Source organism: Sturnus vulgaris, chromosome 10, assembly GCF_052056855.1.
Source record: "Sturnus vulgaris isolate bStuVul1 chromosome 10, bStuVul1.hap1, whole genome shotgun sequence".
NCBI lineage: Eukaryota > Metazoa > Chordata > Aves > Passeriformes > Sturnidae > Sturnus > Sturnus vulgaris.
The window spans coordinates 1548650-1562648 of NC_142252.1; the positions used below are offsets into that span (position 1 = coordinate 1548650).

The 13999-nt window shown below is 45.1% G+C and overlaps 1 protein-coding gene across 17 annotated transcripts in view; it reads right to left on the bottom strand.

Annotated features, from left to right (window-relative positions):
• The window catches only part of ST6GAL1 (ST6 beta-galactoside alpha-2,6-sialyltransferase 1), a 44393-nt gene that overhangs the window by 18520 nt on the left and 11874 nt on the right, over positions 1–13999 (bottom strand). For 5 of the 17 annotated variants that reach the window (XM_088170524.1, XM_088170515.1, XM_088170511.1 and 2 more), the window contains one exon: positions 11174–11340. The gene's annotated coding sequence lies outside the window, so the exon portion shown is untranslated. Of the gene's footprint in view, positions 1–447; positions 587–4031; positions 4105–8320; positions 8553–10039; positions 10519–11173; positions 11341–13999 lie in introns of those variants that run through there. The other 12 variants (XM_088170516.1, XM_088170525.1, XM_088170517.1 and 9 more) reach the window with 10 other exon arrangements.

Below are 13999 nucleotides of genomic sequence, written 5' to 3' on the forward strand. Positions count from 1 at the left end.
CTGATGAACACGCTCACGCCACATGGTCCAGCAGCAACACAACAATGGGGCTGATTTGTTCTCCTTGTGAAACTTCCTCCTTTTATTTCCTTTCCTGACCACTTCTGAGCCCTGATCTCTACGCAGTCTGCAATGACTTCAGGTTATTTTGCAAGCTGCTTCTGGTGCAGGGCAGGAAAAAATATATCTGAAAGAGCATTATCTTAGCCCTGCTAGCAAAAGTTTCCTTTGCCCCTGTGCTGCCCAGGACCACCAGACCCCTCTGCAGCTGCTCAGGGTTTTCCCCTGGTTCCAGCAGCCCCTCTGGTGACAAAGACAGCCAAGCTCACAACTCAGCCCTTCCTGCTCTCCTCTGCAGATCCCTTATCAGTATTGAAGAGAAGGGATCCCCGAAAATCCCTGAGGGACGTCAGTGATGCTGTGAAACCTGACCTCTTGCTTTCCTACCTGTTAGGCAGCCTCTAATCCACGACAGGAAGCGTCTCATCCCACAGACCCCAGGGGGGCTTTTCCTGAGGCTCCTGCTGAGCAATCTCACCAAAACCTTGAAAATTCAAGGGCTCCCTCTCTCCCTGTTCATGACCTTCTGAAAGTGAGAGACAAGGAAATACACAGATAGATTTGAAATGTCACCCTTCTGCAAACACATGATGAGACTTCTTTAGTTCTTACATATACTACAGGTGTTATTTTACTACCTTTACTGGTCTGAAATTGTGGATCCTACCAGAGTCCCTCTGAAACATAACCATTTCAAGTAACATCTTTAATTTAATTTAAATGATGACTTGAAGGGTGTAACCCCTGGGGATTATAGGATATTGTAGGATATGCAGAGATCACATCCACCTGGTCTACCACGCCTGTCCTTGCCCTGCCATTCATACATCAGCATCATTCAGCTGCAGTTTTCTTCTCTCTGATGCATGCACAAAAGCTTTTTACTTTAGCAAGTTGTTCCTCAATCTTTTTTTTAAAAATAATGGGATAACTATTTCATATTTAAACTCAGAGCATTTACATATCTTTCCAGATTTTCTTCATTTATGCATTTCCATCTGCAGCCACAATTACACCATGCCTACCCACAAAGTAGGAAAGCTCTGTTCCCAGATTTTGCTGGCATATTTTTGAACGTTTTTATGCTGCCTTATAGGAACATTTTATACTTAACTACACCTTTCTATTCTTTTTTTGGTACATTCTCAATGCTAAGCCTTTCCTCCATCCAACACACTCTGTAAAGCATCTCTGAAAAGAGCAGTGGCTGGTACCAGAGGCTGAATGAGTTCCCATGTGTGTGGAAAAGAGAAAAGACATGGAAATGTAGGGCAGGAATTCTTCTGTTCAACTCAAAGAAACCTAAGATGAGAAAAATTTGGATTCAAAAAGGAACCTCAAAACTGTATCTTTTCTTAAAATTCCCTATTCCTGTCCTGAGGAAAAAATATTTATCAAGACCCTTAATTGTAATAAAAAACCATGCTTATGCCATTTTGCAAATGAAGAAGCTACACTTTCCACATGCTGGATACAGCAGATGAAAGGTGATAAAACATTTTCCAAGCTAAAGGTCTGTCCCTCTGGAGCCAAGTTTCAAACCTCTCTGATATCTTATTTAGCCCAGTCTGTTAATTCAACTGTGCATATCATGATTTTGTAAATATCTAAGTAGGGAAGGCTTGCTTCTAGCAATTCTTGGTTTCTTTCCAAAACAGCATTGTGCTGTGAAAATAAAACATCTGTTGAGCCATACATTTAGATGTTTCCAATGCCACCAAACAGAACAAAACAGAAAGGGGAGAATGAAGAAACTTTAGAGATTTGAGATGGGAAAAAAGCATTTTAAATGAGAAACATGGTTAAATTTCAGGTGACACACTGAGGAACTATACAGGTCACTTGTAATGAAAAAAAAATAAAAATCATTCTGTTAATCCTGCCTACATTAAAAATCTCTGAATGTGCCAGTGAAAATACACTGCTGTCACAGCTGAAAAATAGTGCTCCCAGGAGATCAGGAGAGGCAGATTCTGGGGGGAGGCACAGGGGAAAGATTAAGAATGTGTTTATTTCACTTTTACATATATTAAACCCCAATGTTTGTTGACAAGTCAGAAGCCTCTATTTCTGACTGTGTCAGCCCTTTATTCCTGCTGTTTTCTATGTGCCATGTTGGTTTTAGAGAGTGGCTGTGCCTAGCAGCACTCTGCCTTCCCTTCAGCCCTCATTAAAAGGCAGCAGCTATTTTATATATAATAATTATATAAGTATTCTATATGGATCTAGTACTTTAACCATGTATTTAAGTTTCACCATGGAAGTATTCTAAATAATAATAGCAATACTATTTGCAAGTTAAAATGGTTTTCTGAGTCCCAGGATGCCACATAAATTCAGGACACCAGATTTATCAGCACTTCATCTAATTAAAGGTTTACATTTTAGTCTTGCTACAGAGGGTGCTTTTAGTGGCCCATAATATGGATTCCTGTTATGAAATATACTGAGCCATATAAAGAGTGAATGCAGTGGACCATTCTTAGCATCCTCTTTGGTGGGTTACTTGCTCAGAGGGCAGCATGTTTATGAACTCTGTAACAGGACCAAGCCCCCAGCTGGTGCGACCAGCACTTCTCCCTTACAAAAACCCTTTCCTACCCCACAGACAAGCAGACACCTGCTGAACACTCTTGTTTACAGCAATGGGCAGGAAAGAGACTCCATCTGCATGGGGTGTCTGCATGGCCCAGGCCAGCTCTGCTCTCCTGCAGCGTGCTCCCACTTGGATGCAGTCTGCCAGGTGGCCACCACGGCAGCTCTCAGTGCAGCTCAGCACAAAAGCCATTTCCTGATGGGCACATGCCCATGGGGGTCTCACTCAGCAAGATACCTGGAGACCCCTCTTAGTAACAAACCTTTTCCATTTCTACAACTGCCAGTTTCACCTTCAGGTGGAGAAAAGTACATTGCATGAACACTAACTCCTGAAAACGCTTTTTCTTCTGTACCCAGAGCCCCAGTGTCAGGGCTTTACAGGTGAAGATTTTATCATTAGTCAGCTTTATCACAGCCATTCTCACATTGAAGCCAACAGCAAAAATCCCCCTACCCTGCCTGATGCCTTGAGAGACAACCTAGAACAGAGGCTGGACAGTGTTAAAGGCATAAAGTGGGGATTTATTAAAAGGCTTTCAAAGGATACACCTTGGGCAGAACAAGAGCCTGGCTGTGGCTCCACCCGAGATGGACCCTGGGGCAGGAGTTTTCACACTTTTATAAGTTTTGGTCCATTTCCATATTGGGGTTCATTGTCCAATTCCAGCTCCAGGTTCTGCAGTCCCATCCTCCCAGATTCTCTCCTCAATTCTCTGCTGTTTGCACTTTTTGGGGCTGAAGCTGCAGCTCTCCTTGGTTCTGGGGCTGGAAAAGGATTGTTTTGTGTGCCTGAGCTGTGAGGAGAACTTGCTAAGACTTTATAAGAAGTTCAGAGTCACGCACTGATGCAGTACAGAGACTGGAAAATAGGAAAGCTCAAACTTTAGGCATCATGCCCAGCTTTAAAGACCAGGATGCAATCACTTATTTGTGACTATTTACATGGAACATTACACCTTCAAATCATTCCCCTCAAGCGTATGTTTCTCTATGATGTTTATCCTTCAGAACAAACAGGGACACTTCTTTACTTGAAATTAACAGCACGTGGCAGGTCAGCACTTTAACGCCTCTGTAAACATCTCTGCGTGCCAAGACACATAATTGATGTTGTGTGGCCCCAGGACAATAAAATTCCATGTGCCAGCTGCAGAGACACCCTTCAGGATAATACATCTAACACCAGCCGTTTGCAGGTGGGGACAATGTCCTTCTGTCTCAAGGACAATGCAGTAACTCTTCACACCTTGCTCAAAGAAGACTCTAATTCAATTTAACCTATGATTAGATTTTCACAAAGTGAAATAAACTTGCACAACCAATGCTGGTTTTCAGTCCAATAGCCCTACCAAGATTTATTTTTCTCTACATACCCAGAGCTTACCCCTGTTGGGGATGGCAGGGCTGGCACTCAACAAACAGCAGTGTTCTACCACACCAACTTCACTGGAAGAAAGAAGCAAAGTGTCAGTTCTGGCCATTGATTTCAGATAAGCCCTACTCAAACTACTCTACATTAAGCAAAACACTTCCTGCATTACATTTAAAATAAATTGGTTTTCACTAAGAAATATTTATTTTATAATGCCAAGACACAAGCAGCTGTGAAAACTGTTTATCAAAACATATCAGGTGGTGAAAAAAGGCAGGTCCTGATGGCAATTAAGACAGCATTAGAAAGGACAACCACTAGAACCCAGCAAAGGAAACAACTACAAGAGAAGTTGTAAAAAACAATTATGTAACAAGCAGTTCAATTATTTATCCAGCAAAAATCAAAGCAGTTCCTTTCTATGCAAGGAACTTGAGGCTTGGAGGATAAATAGGAATTTCCAAATTAAGAGTTAATTATTTTGTCTCTGATAAGAAAGGAGGCAGGAAAAAAAACATGGTACGATAATCAGATGTTTTTCCACAAATCAAAACCACTTGATTTTGGTCTCATAACCACAGCAACAGGAAAGCTTAATTCATACCACTTCTACCATGCATCACCATTTCCACTGGTTAAACTGAAAGTGAAATGACCAGAGAAAAGGCAGGTGTAATTCAACACAAGCTGCTGAGGAGGCCCAGGTCCAAGCTCAGTGTCAGGCTGCAGCAGAGCAGCCAAGGCAGCAGATACACAGCACTCAATGTACCCCAAGATCCTGGATATCATTTGTCGTTGAAGCAGCAGCCACATTCTCAAAAGCCCGAGTATCTGCAGTAGCAGATGTCAAACATCTTTTGCCAAAGCACATCAAGTCACATCTTCACACAGGGAGCTCCTGGCATGGCTGAACTTCAGTAGTAACAGCAAGTGCTGCTCTGTTTTTCAAACACATTTGTCTGGGAACACTATGCCCCTGAATCAGTATTTCAAATACATCTATTGTCAATAAGCCCACAGAAACATTGCCAGGCAAGCAACCTTGCCTAAATACAATTCAATTTTATAAATCATAGGCAATATAAATATATAGCACAAAACTAGGTGCCTAGACATATTGAAAGAGCTTAAGACACTCCTCCACCCTCAAAGTTTCATGTACATATTTAGAAGAAGAGAAAACACTAATGCAACCTTCCTGAGAAAGCCTACATTTGAAACCTCTTTGCTATTTTCTTCCCTCAGCATCCTCCCAGATGCTTAGGAAAGAAAAGCAGGTTCAGCACTACCTCCTACCCAAACCCAAGATGATGTCCTCTACTTAAGGATCCAGCATGGAGAACACTTTGCAGGAACAAGCAAGTGCCTCTCTGATGTGCAATACCCACTCTTTGGTGGGATGGAAGACTGGCAAAGCCTAGCACCACGTCTAGCTGTAAAGCTCCCAAACATCACCCATCTGGCAGTTCCATGGCACATCACAGCCACAGAATTCCCTTTTTCTTTCCCACTTCCACACCCTGACAGCATCCCAGTGATGGATCAGTGTTGCTATGGACATAGCATGAATTGATGTAAAACACAAAGTTTACACAGTTGCTGAAGGGAGGAAAACACCATGCTTGAAACACATATAAAGCATACTGAGGTTCTGAGAGGCCAAGAAGGAAAAAAAGGCCTCTTGAATGTGTTTTTAACCTGCTTTCTTCACCAACAGAAAACTAGCTGTATAGCCTAGAAAGCACTTCCCAACTCCTGCTCCCAAACATATCACTCACTTCCTACAGTCAGCACTTCAGAACCAAGTCTGGCAGCAGAGTTTGAACCACAGCCCCACTCCTTGAAGGAGGGAGCTTCCTGCCCTCTAGTATTTAAGACATTTCATGTACACGGGACTTTAAGAGATCCAGACAGGTAATTCCAACAAAAACAGAAGTTACTCCTTAAAGCAGTAAAGGAGGCACCAGATGTTTTTTTTATCTGCTCCATTCAGTATTGGCTCTCATACTGCCTTTAGTACAACACATTTCTGCAGTGTTAGAAAGGGGCTGTAAGACTTAAAAAGGCTCTCTGAGCCTCCCAGAGCAATGAAAGGTCCTCGTTTTCTCCTACAATCAGCCAGCCCTTTGCTGGAAGGATGGATGTGATATGAGAGGAAGGATGATGTTATTGCCAAGGGCTGCACTGCTGCTCACAAGCACACACTGCTCCTTCTGGCCACCCAGTGCCACAAAGACACCAGACTTCCTCCTTCATAAAGGGAACTCTCCCCAGACACAGAAGTCGGGCATCTGTCATGCCTGCAATGGATGTGCCCCTGTGCAGACAAAGAGCCTGCAGAAACCCAGCAGAGATGTTCCACATGTTGGTGGTGGCTGCCCCAGCTGCTGGGGTGACTCCCACGACACCCTGGGGGGACACCATGCCTAACTACTTTAGAGCAGGCTGTTTCCAACAGTGATCTCTCTCAGTGCCACAACATCCCACAGTGTTCCAGACTGGCAGAGTATCTGATGCCACCTCTAGCACAAGGCCATTTCCTCTTGCTGCTTAACATCCAATCCAAGCTCAAAGTGGAAAAGCACTGGGCTTAAAGTTCACTGAACATTAAACAAAGCTGACTTTTGATCTGGCTCCAACCAAACTGTAGGTTAAAAGTTACTCATTTTATTTAAACAAGTCTCCCTACCTTCACTCCAGCACACTGCAAAGGGACAAGTTTTTAAGCACTTCAGGTGGAAATGCCACCATAGTCTCACAGGAGCTGATCTTACGTGACCCTTCATCTTCCCTTTCCTTCCTTTTCCTTCCAAAAGGATCCTTAACAGCAAGGTACCTCACTCTCCCCTCCACAAACTCCCCTCCGGGTTGACAGGATGGGAACTTGGCTGCTACCATCCTATGTTTTAAGCCTGCACAGGCACCTGAAGGTAAAAGGTCCTGGATATCTCCTGCCAAGAGGCACACAATTTTTCTCCCTCCTCATGCTGACATACCAGCATCCTCTGAGGCTAGACTGGCAGAGAATCCTCAAGCCCTGGGTGCTGAATAACTCCTCTCATGTAGGAAGAACTGCAGCACTTTAATATTAAAGCAAAGAAAAACAGCAGAGTAGCCTATCAAAGTTGTCTTAAACTATTTTAAGATTCTTAATTTGTATTTCTTTTTGTGTTCTTTTAATTTTAATTGCATTGTCTTTTTGTGATTTTTGGGGGGAGGGGGAGGGGTTTTTTTCTAGTTATTTTTGAAAAATCAGGCCAATTCTGCTGAAGTGGTTCTGTTCCAGTGAAGCACGTACTCTCAGATTCATAAAGAATACATGTACTTGTATATTTACATACATAGCCCCATCTATTTTTGAGTTAAGAAATAATGCAGTCATAATACAGTGACCTTTTTTCATAAGCTGTCCAACATGCATATAGGCCAGAGTTTTATGTTGTCAAGGGAAATTACTTTCACATGGTGTTAGCTCTGAATTTTTCTTCCTCACTCCAAAGTAAAAAATATAGAAATCACTAGTTAAAATGCATCAGAGCCTGATTAATATTTTCTGAAGTCTGCTAGAACAGCAATTTAAGCAAATTAAGCAATTTTCCCTCAAGTATAAGGCTAAAAATTGTAAGCCAGCCTCAGTTCATAGGTTCTTTATCTTGTCTGGATCTCTGTACAGCATTATCTGGAGGCATCTCAAACAGGGGAAGCACCGGTGCTTCAGAAACTTGCAGCAAACCTCCCATGCCATTTTTGGGAGGTGTTTAAAAAGCTGACTGATTATCAGAACTCTTTCAGAGATCTGGACAGATTATGGCGCAAAGAGGTGAAACATCATTTGCATGAGAGCAGAGCAGAAATTCCCCACACAACTCGTCTGGAGGCGCCGGCTCCCCCAGAGCCTTGGACGCGGCCACAGCGCTGCTGCTGCTGCTGTCAGGGCAGATGAAAACCCCGGGCCCCGCTCCCCCCGGCCGGCCCCGGGGTCCCCGCTCCCCCCGGCCGGCCCCGGTGCTGAGCGCTCATCACCACCACAGTTGTTCGTGCAAGAGCTGCGCTCAGAGCCCAGGGATGCTCTTCACAGCGCGGCATGGAGCAGGGGAGAGAGGCTGAAGGTGCTTTCCTACTGTGTCTGCATCTCTGGGACTCTCCTCTTCCTCCTGGGAAATCCCCCCTAAAGCCCCTCACATCCCTTCCAGCATCCACACAGAAATTAGGATACCCTAATTTCTGTGGCCTTTGCCCTTCCCGCCTGGTGAGATCCTACCACCAGCTCTCCTTCCACCCTCCACTAACCTTCCTTCTTGGAAGTCCTTTGCTCATCTTCAGTTTTGGTCAGCTTTCCCACCAGCTCTCTCAGATCCACTGCAGTGCTTGCTCTGGGCTCACAGCCTCTGCTCACCCAGGCATTTCAGAGCTTGTGCACAAGTTCCCCAAAATGCTTCAAGTGCAAAGCAGTGTCTGAGATTAGTGTCACCTGCCACAGCATGGACCTCAGAGAGAGAAGCCACGAGTACACAGAGTGGCCACCAGTGTGGAGAGTGATCACAGAGCCACATACACCAACACCCAGCTCCTGACAGAGCTGCCCGAAACTGATAGCATTGGTGGGACTCTTTCTGAAGCACACACAAAACTGCAGCCAAAACAAGCAGGTGGGCTCACACTGCACTTCAGCATAAGTAGAATGAACTGCACTGTTAATCTTACACAATACCTTTCCATGTGCATCATCCCATTATCCTGAAGGAAAACTATTTCAGTGCGTGGTCGAAAGCTTTGCTGCTGGTGTCCACTTGCTTGGACACTCACCTTGGAAAACCACTCCTAAACCTGGACACAACACACCAAAGCACACCCCTATCCTCTCTTCTGCCTCTGCCATCTGTGCCCAACACACAACAAACTCTCCGCTCCAACAGGCAGGCTCTGTCCCTTTCTAAAGCAAAAGGGGATCAGTGGATCCAACACAGCCCCAGGGAACCCTGGGCCATGAAGGGGGTGTGCACCTATTTTTGGTTTTACTTCCCTATTTCAGAGGAAAGTTCTCCCTTTTCCACTTCAGATATTAACAAGTAAAACAATGTAACTGCTGAGAAGAGGGTAGGCAGAGATACAGACCAAATATATCACTTTGTTGGTTTTCAAATATCCATCTCCTCCAGCCTTGCCATCTTGCAAGCCAGGTCTAACGAGGGCTGCCTAGTCTGAAAGAAGACTTGGTAACAGAGGGCAAGGTTTGACTGTTGGACAAAGAAGACTTCTAAGCATTTCCAAAGGGGCTCAAGATTTTGTTCTGGCACAAACAGAAGGTGACTCTTCAATGCTACCAATGCTCATTAAGAGAAGGAATATCTCCACACAGTAAGTGTATCTGAGCTTGAAAGGTCAGCTTGGCCTTGAGTTTCAGCTGGCCCAAAGGCAGACACTCAATCAAGGCCAGTAGTCCAGGGAGAGGAGAGCTATATCACACTTTATGACTGTGACCCCAGGGGCAGACTTGGAGTCCACCTCAATTTTTAAAAACGCACTTCTAACCACTTGAAATTGCTGTGCCACATCCACAGAACCTAGAACAATTGCCACTCCACACCTACACCGTTATAAAATAATAAAACCTGCTGCCTATCTGTGCCTTGCACATGCATGTGGATGTGCCATGTGCTGCCACAGTCTCAGAGAGGATGGCTCCCATGTCCACATGAGACCCAGCCACCTCCGCAGCTCACCTGGCATCATACCCCAAGTCACATCTGTCCAGCCAGCACAGGACTTCCACAGAGGAACAAGGATGAAAAACAGAACTAAAAAACTCTGTTTCTGTACAACAACTAAAAAATGAAATTTTGCAGCAGAGGATTGGCTGACCTGCTTCTTTAATCTTTTATTCTCCACCCAAATCCCACCTAACCAGAAATCAAGGTGTCTCCAGCTTAGTTTTTTTCTTTGCCTGTGAAAAGAGCAGCTGCCAGAGATGCCCAAGGCAATGGGCTATGCTTTTTGTTTTCCACTCACCTACCTCCAGCAGAGCATTCTCACTCCTACCAATGCTCCCCAGGCTCCATCCTGCTCTGTCTTGACCTCTGTGCAGATTTTGGCTGCTCTCTGCCCTCTTTGGGGCTAGAAGTCCAGGAGGCCCTAGGCCAGAGCTGCTGGAACTCCACCACCCTTGCCCAAGTGTTACAGTTTGCAATGCTAAAGGTAACATAACACTGGGAGAGAGAAGTGTTGCTCAGCCAGAAGGTAAGAAAGGGTGGTACATTTTCCGTATTAAAGATCAGGTTTTAAGTGGGGGAGAGGACATTTGCATGTTTCTAACAGAAGAAGTAAGGAGCAACAGCTGTCTCTATTAATGCCAGCAGGTTAGATATTTAGGGAAGCAGCTATACAATGAGGTCTTCCCAAACCTTCTTCATGCATGGAAAGAGGCATAAACCCAATACTTAAATTTGCAGGTGTCTCTAAAGGTGCTTCCTGGCAAGTCAGCCTACCCATGCATGAGAGAAAAAGGGAAGTCCCAGTATCAGCAATAGTCACTGCAACTGCTCACATGATGTTTGCCATCCTTGAGGACAGCAGCCAAAGGACTGCAGTGCTATGATAAGGAGCAGGATTCCAGTGGGGAAGAGTGATAGGAAAAGTAATGGCACCAACAACAGAAGCACTTCAGGCATGATCAGCAGAGGTCAGCTGTGTAAGTAGGCAGCTAATTACTCTAACCTAGAGCCAAAGGCAATGTCCCCAAAGGGTTTCTATGGAAAGCTTTACCACAATGAACCCCAGTACACATCTCATATTCATTTTATGCAAGTCAGAATAAACACTGGATATCAGACTCTTATCTCTGGCTCACAACCAATACATACGAGCTTCTACAAAGGCTCCCATAAGCAGAATAAATGTTTAATTTTGCTTTAAAAGAGAAATATAGGATAGTTGCAAAGGGAATATCAGGAACCATCCCTGTCTTCTTTACTATCTTCCCAACTCAGTGCAAACATCAGTGCCTTAATGTACGTGGCCTTGTCACACTTACAGCAGCCCTGCTCTTGCAGCAGACATGTGGAAGTGAAAAAAGGGGCAGGGGGAAAAAAAAAAAAAAAAAAAAAAAAAAAAAAAAAAAAAAAGAGGAAGAGCCATGGTCATCACCTTCATCTCCAGGTTCCTTTGCTGTCCACAGAGGTTCCTGTCAATCCCTTCCAGGCAGCAGCAGATTGCCAGGTAAGAGCTGTAGGAAATGCCACCACGGGCAGCACATCCGTGGTCTCCATGCAATTCTTCATGCTCCCATGTCCCTTTTAATTGAGTTCTCTAGCCTAGGAAAGAAATTAAGGTGAAGGTGTTGGACAGCTACATCAGACTGATCAAAACCATACAGCAAATCAGCAGTGGCACAGAAACACCCAGAGCATGCAGACAGTGCTGTGTCCATGCCATGTGTCCTGAATAAGGCCAACAATCAAGCTGCTGACACCTTGAAACATTACTTGAGTAAAACACCACACAGAGCCTTGTTTTGAAGGCAAAATCTGCTCGTGAACACCTGCTGGCTGCAGAACTCTCCAGAGCCTAATGCCAGGAGCCAGGGCAAGCTGGTAATGCTCACATCAGGGCAGAAGAACTCGCCCTTAGTGCTGGAGCTGTGGGTCCCTAAGGAGATCTTAGGAATGCAGCCTGCACAAAAACACGTGCAAAACCCTTCAAGGATCCCTCTCCCACTGAACCACCCATAGCAAAACCTACTGCCTACTCTGACACAACAGAGCAGTGATGCACTGCAATTACCTGGTGAGCCTTGCTGGAAACACAGAAGAACCTTTACAGAGCTTACATTTCTAACCTCTCCCCCACTTCTAAAAGAAACTCGGTGTAAGCACATGTCTTAAAATCCTCTTAAATAAGATATTAATCACAAGACTGTTTAGCAAGCAAGAGCACACAGTCCGCTTGAGGAAACACTGCCTCCCTTAATTATCCTGCCCTGGGCAAGTTTCCAGTGTATGTGCATGGCCTGGCATATGCTGCACCTCGAGTCCAGCAGCTCAGCTTTCTGCTCTCAGTTAGAAGCCCAAGCACTCACAGCTTAGTAAGAGGTCCCAATATGTCCATATCCCAAATTACTACCAGCTTGAACCATCCAAAGGACCCTAACCCACAGCAGCAAAGGCAAAGCACTGGAAAAAGATAAGCTCAGGCTTTATACATTTTGTATGATGAAGAAAAGGAGGAAGACAGGGAAAAAGTAAGGTAAAAAACAAGAAAGGAGGATGATATTAAAAAGAGAGGTGCTGCCCATGCAAAGAGACATATTGGTACACAATGCCCTACCTCAAGCACTGAGGTCCCACCAGCACAGGCTGGTGAAGTTTCCTGCTAGGTGAGAGAGAGTGAAACTAGAATGATACTTGAGGGTTAGGTCAAAAGGGAAAAACCAGAAACAGCTACCTGCTAGCCTGAAAAATAACATTCTCAGTGTCTGCCAGCCTGCAGCAGTACCTCGGCATAGCTGCATCTTTGAGAAGTAGCTCACTGAGCAAGGGGTCAGCCATCACAGCAAGTGAGGAAATTTGTACAGGCTCACCCCTAGGACAATTGTAAGGCTGGATGAGTAATGGTGAGCCAGAGTCCCAGCACTTTTACATGCCAGGCTAGGAAGTCCCAAACCTGCAAGCTCAGCAGGATCCCCTTGCTGCAGGCTGTGTTCACATCAGCCTTTGTGGCCTGCAGAAAGGGTGCATTTAAGTGAGAAAAATGATGCAAATAGGATATAAAAGGGATGCAGAGAGGCAGACAATTGAACAAGGCCAGCACACTGGTTATCCAGCCAGGCAGCACTTCTTCAGGGGCAGCAATTTTAAAAATAGACAACAACCCACCCCTGGCTACCTGCTCCCTGCTGAAGTCTGCCTCTATACATGACTGGAAAGTGAGCCCAGAGATGCCACCAGAGGCACCAATGCAACTTCTGCTGTGGCAGAGCCTGGGCAGCCACAGGGCTGTAAGAAGAAGCAGAGCAGCCAGGCTGGGGCCAAAGGAGCTTCCCAGCCATCCACTCACTGAAAGGGCAAAATGCTCAGAAATATTCACCAGCGTCCCTGGGAGGCAAAAGGACCAAGAGGACACGTGTCCCTCAGCAAAGCAGGACAGCAAGAGTGCCTGCTCAGGAGCACCTCTGACAGCCCAGCATCTTCCAGATGTGCACAGAGCCTAGGCTGGGTGCTGAGAGCCACCAGCTGCAGGGTAGGCAGTGCCCCTTGGCAGAGCTTGAATCCTCAGCACTTGTTCTGAAAGCCATGAGCACTAGAGTGATCAGGCCTCCTTGCCTTCTGGTCAAATCAGAATTTGAGGAATTCATCAACACAACATTTCTCCATGGCAAGTTTCACCATCAGGAATACAAGCAGATAATTACTAAAAGAGAAAATAGCTTGAAGGATGACAAGGTTAAGTAGGGGCAAAAAATTACCCTCTAATTCAGAACAATGTAAAAGTTTTCATTAATTTATCATTAATTCTTCTTCCCTCCTAAGACAGAGGACCTATATGGAAAGATCCTGGAGAGTGCTTTAAAGTACCAGCCCAGGTGAGTTTGTCTGTCTGAAGGGATTTAATACACTCTAGTAACATCCAGGCTCCAGTGTGACAGGTCTGTGCACTAACAGCCAGTAATCCCCAGACTGTGGGACCACGAGGAGGAGGAGGCAACAGCCCCCTCTGTCATTCAGCATCCCTCCCACTGGCAGTTGATACAGACTCATGACTTATCTTTCTATGAGTGAGGAATTATTTCTCCTTCCCACCTTACCAGCTACAGCAGAACCAAGAGCCTGATAGATGCTTTGGCAGAGGAAAACATCCTGCTGTCTGTCGTCTTGTAAAAGAAATGGTATTTGTTTATTGCCCAATTGTTAATGCTGATTCATCCCAAAGTTAGAAATCTTACCACCACAACTCTTCCAGAATGCAATAAGCAAA